Source organism: Delphinus delphis, chromosome 10 (assembly GCF_949987515.2).
Source record: "Delphinus delphis chromosome 10, mDelDel1.2, whole genome shotgun sequence".
Taxonomy (NCBI): Eukaryota; Metazoa; Chordata; class Mammalia; order Artiodactyla; family Delphinidae; genus Delphinus; species Delphinus delphis.
The window spans coordinates 87,460,740-87,469,591 of record NC_082692.2 but is presented as its reverse complement, the minus strand read 5'-3'; positions in this window follow the sequence as shown (position 1 = coordinate 87,469,591).

Below are 8,852 nucleotides of genomic sequence, written 5' to 3'. Positions count from 1 at the left end.
CACTCCGCGGCATGTGGGATCTTCCCGGACCGGGGCACAAACCCGTGTCCCCTGCATCGGCAGGCGGACTCTTAACCACTGCGCCACCAGGGAAGCCCAGCTGTGTTTTTTATATAAAGAAAATCGCATTAGTTTTGGAAATTTGGCTATTTCTTTCCTGGGCTGTAGTTTCTTGTTTTCCATAAACATGTTAGAACTAATTTCCAGTAATCAGTCAAAATCCTCTCTGAATTTGTAAGTAAATGCATTACTTCCTCATCAGTAAAATGGAATAAAAATAGTGTTTACCTCTTGGGGCTATTAAGCAGATTAAACAATTCAGTATATGGAAAGTGCCTGTTATATTCATTCATCCATTGTACAGATCCGAGTGAGGGCCTACTGCTAGAGATACATCAGGGAACACAGCAGCTAACGAATTCCCACTTGTGTGGCTTACAGTCTCTTAACAATATGAATATACAGTTCTGAGTACACACGTGAACTTGCTACCAAGCCAGAAAAATCCAAAGTAATGTTGTGTAAGGTTGACTTCTGAGCATGTAGACAAAGTAGTAGTGATTGCTTAAAAAATGTAGATTCAATAAAAATATTCACTGGGGACTCAACTCATTCCCATTCTATTTTTGAGGCCAGTAAACTATAAAAATGGCAAATATAATGACCTGCTCTCGAGTCTCAGTATTCCAGCTGTGCAGTTACAGGAATGGCACTGGGGTTTAAAACGCCTTGTGTGGGAAGTGTTCAGGAGTTTAACTGACCACAAGATGAATATGAGGAAGTAGTATGATATGAATAGAAAAGAAAGTAATTTCTTTTTAATTCTATGGCTATCATAGAAATGTATAATTCAGAACAAGTGCTGTAATGCTCTGGCTCAATTCTGTGCTAAATATAGTATGACTCTTACAACTCTGAAAGAAGTATAAATAAACCAGAATGCTTCTAGTGAAGAACAATCAGTATATGAATGGGTGAAGAATAATGATATATGGTAAAAGAGGAAATCTTAAGGAAACACCAGATCTGACATGCAGAGAAGATTTGAGGGGAAAATAAGAGCTGAAAGATCACACAGAGGAAATGAATTTATTGATAGACAGGATGCAGATCAAATGAGTGAATCTAAAGAAAGGCAGCTTTAAACTAAATGTGATTAAGGGCAGAAAGAAAATAAAGTTCACACCCTCGTGAAATTGATGAATGCAGTACCTATAGAAGAGTTCCCCGAGAGGCTGAATGAACACAGTGGCCAGCTGCATCCCAGTCTGCTTTTTTGAAAGCATGGCCCCTTTTGACTTTAGTCCCATTGTTAAAATCTAATGGCTAATCTTTTGAGCAACTTCACATAGACTCAAAGAATTTTAAGTTTAGAACAGATAGAAATAAATGTAGATAATCTTCACAAGAGCAGGTTTGATTATTACTACTGCTAATAAAATACTTTCTCTTGGGACTCTACCAAGCATAGCATTTATAAGTTGTTTGGTGAACCTTGAAATTCATTTTTCCCTTAAAAAGTAATGTCTTAAATCTTGATTAATTACCCCACAGCCTCTTTAAATCATAAAATCGATGAAGATTGAGATCAAGAGATTAAGGGAAGCTTATAAAAAGGCAACCCTTTCCTGAATGCTGTGCTAACAGTAGAGGGGGCAAATAGCTTTCTTCTCTTCAATCAGCTCCACTTAATTGGAAATGCCTGCTTAGAGAGCTGTGTTTAGAAGGATTCTGAAGCACAATCTTTCATCACTAGGGAAAAAGTGCCGTGATAAGTATCCTCTGTCATTTGCAGAGGACCCATACCTTGTTAAACACAACATGTCACATAGCATGAAGTGAAGCAAGTCATTGGTCTTGGTGGGTTAGAGTTCATCCTTTCGGGTTTCCATTTGTCCTTGACACCCCGCTTCATATCCACCTTCCCCTTCTGGAGGCCAGCCTGTCTGATCTGTAACAAGTGAAGCCCAAAACCAGATGCAGAAGCCATAGCCTTGCATGGACCTCACCCCCTGCTCCCACATTTGCATAAGGTCCTATCCTCGTTTGTTTCTCATGGTGGTCCCACTCTGATCAAACCCTCCCTGATACACTTGATTAAAATCATGCATGAGGACTTCCGTGGTGGCGAAGTGGTTGAGAGTCCGCCTGCTGATGCTGATGCAGGGGACGCGGGTTCGTGCCCCGGTCCGGGAAGATCCCACATGCCGCGGAGCAGCTGGGCCCGTGAGCCATGGCCACTGAGTCTGCGTGTCCAGAGCCTGTGCTCCGCAACGGGAGAGGCCACAACAGTGAGAGACCCGCGTACCGCCAAAAAAAAAAAAAAAAAAAATCACGCACGAGATGGGATCAGATGTGAAAGGCTGAACCAAGTGTACAGTATTTTCTGTTGGCTAATAGTCCCTAATAAGAACAAACACTTAATGGTTCCATATATCACATAAGCCACTGACGCAGCACAAAGTCCTCTGCAGGTTGCTGCTTCAGTCAAATGCTGAGTCAGATCTTACTGTGGATGACCACTGTGTGACTAGGAACAGGAAATACCAACACTGTACTTCATGTGTTCCAGGTTGCTTGTTTCTCGGATTAAGTGGAAATGAATGCTTTTGCAGCTTTATTTCCAAGGGTTGATTTGGAAGTGCATTTTAAGGATACTGTGTGTGCCCTGTACAGTGTTAAGAATGCCTTTGTTTAAAAAATGCCTTTATTTTTGGGAAAAAGTGATCAGATCTCTTTGCCTTATTGTTGTGACATGTGAGAAACGTTTATTAAAATGTGCAAGCATTAACTTTTTAAAACTTCCATGAAAAGAAATGGAAATTTTATATTAAAGGATTTTTCCTCTTCAGATTTATTAGTTAAAGAAATACTAGATACACTTATAATAAATAATGTGTGTTCTCCTTATGGCTTCCTAATAGAAACAGGCAACTGATTAAGAAAGCCTCTCTCTGTGGTCTCTCTCTTTCAGGGTCTAATCTGTATTTTCTACACAGAAAAAAATAGGGGAAAGCCCTTGAATCAACAAATTAAGGCAACTCTGTCCATTTGGTAGAATGAAAAACTTTTAAAAATGCAGTTCCTCCTCCTTTTACTGAGAGTGGGTTTTACAATGTAGGGACGTTCTAATTTCTACCTAAAACCACTGTAAAAAAAATTTCATAAGAAACTGCAACATTTCTGCTCACCTATAGGCAGCTCAATTTCTACAGCTAGTTTGAAGGAGATGGCAAAACTCACATCTGAAAAGAGGTAAATAATGGTTTTCCTATTCCTGAAGTGCATGCATACCCGAACTCAATTTTGCCTGAGGGACAAAAACAGAATTCAGGGTTCACGGTGAGTTTATTTGATGAATGCAGCAGCATTTTTGCATTTTCAATTGTATGCTCAATTTCCTACTTTAAAAACATCCTAAAATTCATCAAGCATTAAGCCCTGCTGGAGAGTGACAAGACGGGGGCAGTGCCTGTGAGAGTACCTGTGAGAGTGCCCGAGTCCTTTCCTTAGGGATATTCCCAATTAAAAACTGGCTGGTGCCTGCAGGTGGCTTGCATTGTTCTCTATAGAGATCACCATGAATTCCAGCCTCTACAGAGGTGAAGGTATGGTGTGCCAAAAAAGGGAAAACCTATAGCAAATAGAGAAAAGGGATTGTGTCTCCTGGATTGACCAGGTAAAAAGGGAATTCAGAGATTTCAGATTTAATATTCTTTCTCTTCTGCTTAGAATTCAGTTTTTTCTTGATCTTTCCAGTTCAATGGCTTTTAACCATCAGGAGTTTCCTGGGAAACATGATTTAAAAACATATAGATCTTTCCGGGCTCCCTCCATTCATTGTTAACTGAATCCAGAATCAGTCCCGGGAATCTACTTAGATACCAAGGTCTTCAGAAATTATGGCACATGGTACCGTTTGAGCACCACGAATCACAGTGCAAAATATCCAGTCAGTAATAGGAAACTATAAAGTAAAAAATACAGAAAACATCTGGTGAAAAATTAGTACAGTACTGCACCCAAAACCCTCATGGCCCGACACTCCATGCGCTCTGCAGCCTAAGTAACTGTGAAGGAAGAAGGTTCTCAGATCCTTCTGTGTGTGACCAGTACCAGTTGTCTGAGCAAAATATCGATTCCCTGGCCTCTCCATTTTCCCCAGACATTTAATACATTTGGCCTCGTACCCAGGAATGTCTACTGTTAACCTTCACGCCGTGCGGCCCTGCCACACGTGCTTTTGCAGAGTACACTTGACAAAATTCTGCTTAAGGAATGAGGTCAACACAACATGGGCACCAAGGACGTGATGAGAACAGCTGTAACGTCACATAGTCACAAAGTAATTGAGAAGAAATGAATCTACGTTCCTCTGTGAACTACCTAGAATTTTCTCACCAAGTACATGAACGTTGGGTATTTCTGTTAGGATCTTTTCTCTCTGATGATGACAATTTTATATCCCTCTGTGAGTTTATTTTTATTAATAAGAGAGAAAACCTCTTGGGTTATGAATTTAAAAAGCCCAGTGTTAGCTTTGTCTTCAGGCATCAGATGGTGTCGCCAGAACCGTTTCTCCCTAGTTCTTTCCTCTGCTGTTCACATGCTAACTTCTTCCTCTGCTGCAAGCCTCTCTACTTTGGTGGACAATTGTTTGCAGGAGCTCCATCCTCAAAACCCCTCGGGTTCAAAGCCAGTGGGAGCAGCTAGAATCTTGTCAGCTGGTTCTGCAAAATCTTGAGAGTTACTGTGACTGGACAGACGTAGGTCATATGGTTGGTGGAATGTGATTGGTTTAGCCTTGGTATACGTGTCGATGGGGGCGAAAACCCCCAAGTACATACTTGCTGAGAGAGCATAACGGGGGCACCCACTAATTGCTGCTATTGCCAGAAGGAGGGAGATAGATCTGGGGAGAAATCTCCAGTAAACGTCCACTATGACACTGTGTATGTATAGAAGCAACCAGAAATAACAGGCAGGGTTAGTGCCTGGAAGGTTGCCAGATGACTGGTATTGAAAGAGACAATTTAGTATTTTGAGCTTCCTTGCTAGAAAACACAGTAAAGAAAAGTACTAGAGCTGTCAATGTTTGTGGTTTCTAATTAAGCCAGTTTATTTGTTACCTTGTTGGGAATCTGTGGTTTGTACTTGAACTCTCGGCTACTCCCCTGCATATGGCAGGAATTACCTTTCAGAAGCTCTGTACATGTGTGTGTAACCCTTCCTTGGGGGTTCTTAATCTTTGTTTGTACCATAGACCCCTTTGGCAGTCTGAGGAGGCCTAAGAATTGCTTCTCAGAATAGTTTCTAAAAGCATAAAGGAACGTACATACAACTGCAGAACAAATCCATTTTATTAAAAGTTTCAATATGTTATAAATAAATCTGTGATATAGAATTATGTGCTTCTTTAATAACACATTACATTGTTCAGTAAAGATCTGTCTTTTTTTTTTTTTTTTAACTTTTGCTATCCCAGTTCACAGACACACTGAATTTCAAGAGATGTCCATAGACTCCAGATTAAGGAATGCTATCACATAGATGCTGGTAGCCTATTAGCAAAGATGACCATGTGTAGTTCCTCCATTTGAAGCCCTCCACTTGCTCCCAACTTCAGGGTGAAGTCTGTAATCCTGAGCATGACACACAGGCCCTATTATAACCCAAGCAGGCTCAGTTTCTCATGCTTCCCCGCCTTGTACTTGAAGCTCAGACGATACTGGACAGCAAACAGTTCCCTGAACGAGCAGGGTCGTCTCACCTCTGGGCATTTTCACGCAGTGGGCCCCTGCCAGGGCAAGCTCTGCCTCTCTCTCTGCCATTCTGCCTGGCAGACTCTTCATCATCCTTTGGGATTCAGACTCATCTCCGTCCCAGACTGAGCCAGCTCTGCCCCTTCCATGGGCTTCCACTGACCCCACTCACCCTGTTACATTCTCCTAACAAGGCAGTAAGCCAGAGAATCAGGATGCGCAAATAGCTGGAAAGATCGAGGTACTTAGAACACTTACCCCCTTACTCACCCGTAGCTGTTACAAGTTTTCAGGCCAGGGTCTTCACTAAATAGTAAGTGCCCATATTATTAAAATTATTTCAATACTTTTCCCCACATTTATGTCAAATGTTAGTGTGAAGATAATCTTAGTATTCTATCTAATATATAAATCTGTGATTGAAAAAGATGAATGATGGAGTCAAATAAGAGCGAAACCTCTATGTGTTTGTGTGTATCTTAAATTGTACCATCAATTGGATAATAATAGTGTCTTATAGTTATTTAGCATTGATGATGTTCCAGGACAGTTTTCAGCACAGTTTGTATATTACCTCATTTAATCTTCACAACAACTGCACAACTACTGTTATTAGCCCTGTTTTCAGGAAATTGAAGCTTAGAGAAGTTGAACCACTTGCCCAAAGCCACATAGCTGGTAAGAGATTTGAGTCTAGAAGATAAGGCTTCAGATCTCTTCATCTTATGGCATAATGTTTATTTTTATCAATAAACTACCATGTGACGTATGCATATAATGGAAGTATAGGTATTTATGCGTACGTGTACATACCCACACATAAATAAGTTTTTGCATGCATCATTTTTGTAATGTTTTTCTGGTTGAACATCCTGACTGAGGATTTGGTGTTAACATTTCTCTTCTAGAAGTTGGTAAAATTGTAGTTAGAAATAGCTAATGAAGTAGGTATTCTTGTTGCACCTGAGACCATTACCATTTTCCTGCCCATACTGATTCTCTGACTTACCAATTTTTCTCTAAAATGTCATCTTGAACTAGTGCTTAGGTAACAGAATTTGGAGGTAGCAGACCTGTGTTCAACCCTGACTCAGCTCTTTGCACCTTTGGAATTAAGCTACTGACTTACCCCAGACCTCAGGCTCCTCATTGGAAAAAATGTGGTGCGGGATGCCTGCTCAGATTTACTTAATGAGCTTAGCTGTATTTGGGGTTTTCTAACTATATCCATTCTTATTCGATAAAATTTTAGGAATTTGAGGTACAGGCACCTTAACGCAAAACGCGTTGCGTCTCTTTTAGTCTTTTGAAAAACGGCCTCTTCTATAGACTCCTAAGAAAGGAGAGGTTTATACATGACAATTTTCCAGGTGTCATTATTTTTTTCCCACCTTTATAATTCTTGTCCCATCTAAGTATCATCTAATCAAAAATAATATTATTTATTCTAAGCTGATCCACTTTTTCTTATTAAGTGATTAATTTAGAAAGTAAACATCATTTCTGTAAACTTACTGGGTAGATATAATTTTTTCTTTACTATGTTAAGATAAACAGAATGCAAAATGAAAGCATCAGTAGAAATGGCTCCTCATCTTACAGCATCTGGCGTACGAATGGTGGTATTTGTACTTGGTTTTGGAAATGCTGGCTGGAGATTGTCACCTGAACGAGCCCTCTATCAAACCTCGCCTAATTAAAGTTTCTAGCATGAAAAGGGGTCATCTGCTCACTCACTGGCATTTACTGTTGACCTCTCCAGTTATACACACAGCTTTCACCTCGTGGCATTAAATGTGCAGCTTTGACCATGGTTAGGAGCTAAGGGCAAAGCAGGCTATTGGCAAAACTGCACAACCAAAAAATTATTTAACTTCAACTTCGCTCTACCTCTTCCTTTTCCATTTTTCTTACCTCTTCAAGAATTCTAGCTGCCCAGATGCTTCCTGTGTCTACCCCTTACTGAAAGCCCATTTACAGTTTGTCCTCTAGAAGCAGAAACCCTTCCTGGAAGAAAGCATTTTCTTCCATCTATATTCATTTCCTCTGTTCTGCCTCAAAACTTCAGAACACAGCTTTCCTGGGTAATGTTCTCTCGGATACATGGTTGGTAACTCTCTGATCTAATATACTGATTCTTGATGAGATTTCTAATTGATAATAATGCAGCCAAATTTCTTAGTCTGTGCTGTTGAGGGATTTGAATTTTAATGGGGCAGTAGCCTTGAATCATTCTCTTTGATTCTAAAATGATGAGTGTCTGAGAGAGTTTAATCCTCTTCCTGGGTAGATTTTTCTTCAGCAGAGAACTTGACAACATCATCCTGCAGATCATACTGTATAGCCTAGAAATTCTAAATCTTTGGGAACTGAAGTCCCATTAATCTTTCTGTGAAAGAGTCTGGGATTGTCAAAGAAATAAACAAGCAAAATTTTTCTTTAAATATTTTAAAGTATCTGTTAGTGTTCTCATTTTCAGTAAGTTTTACAAGTATAAAGTAGAAGCAGAGTAGCTGGCAGTAAATTATATTGCAACTTGCTCATCATTTTTATGAAAATCTAGAGCCTGGCTGGTTTGTGTCAGTCACAGTCTACAATGGAGATGCCCAGCCTATGATAGGAGAGACTGAGGCACTCACCTGGGCCCGTACTACTTGGCGCGAGCCCTACACACATTTCCCAACGCGAGCCAAGGCTGTGGCTGGACCAGCCCTTATGATTCTTATTATGATTGCAAGACTCATGTCAGGAGCAACGATCAGGGAACTTTGAAGGAGCAAGAGTTATTACTCTCTTTTATTTAAAAAATGTTTATTTTCTATTGGGGTATACTTGATTAACAATGTTGTGTTAGTTTCAGGTGTACGGCAAAGTGATTCAGTTAAACATATACACGTATCTATTTTTTTCCCTTTTAGGTTACTACAGAGTATTGAGAAGAGTTCCCTGTGCTGTACTGTAAGTCCTTGTTGGTTATTTGTTTTAAATATAGCAGTGTGTACTTGTCAGTCCCCAACTCCCAGTCTATGCCTAAGTCCTGGAGGGTACAGGACATGCCTGAGGGCCACACAGCACGGTTGTAGGTTGGGG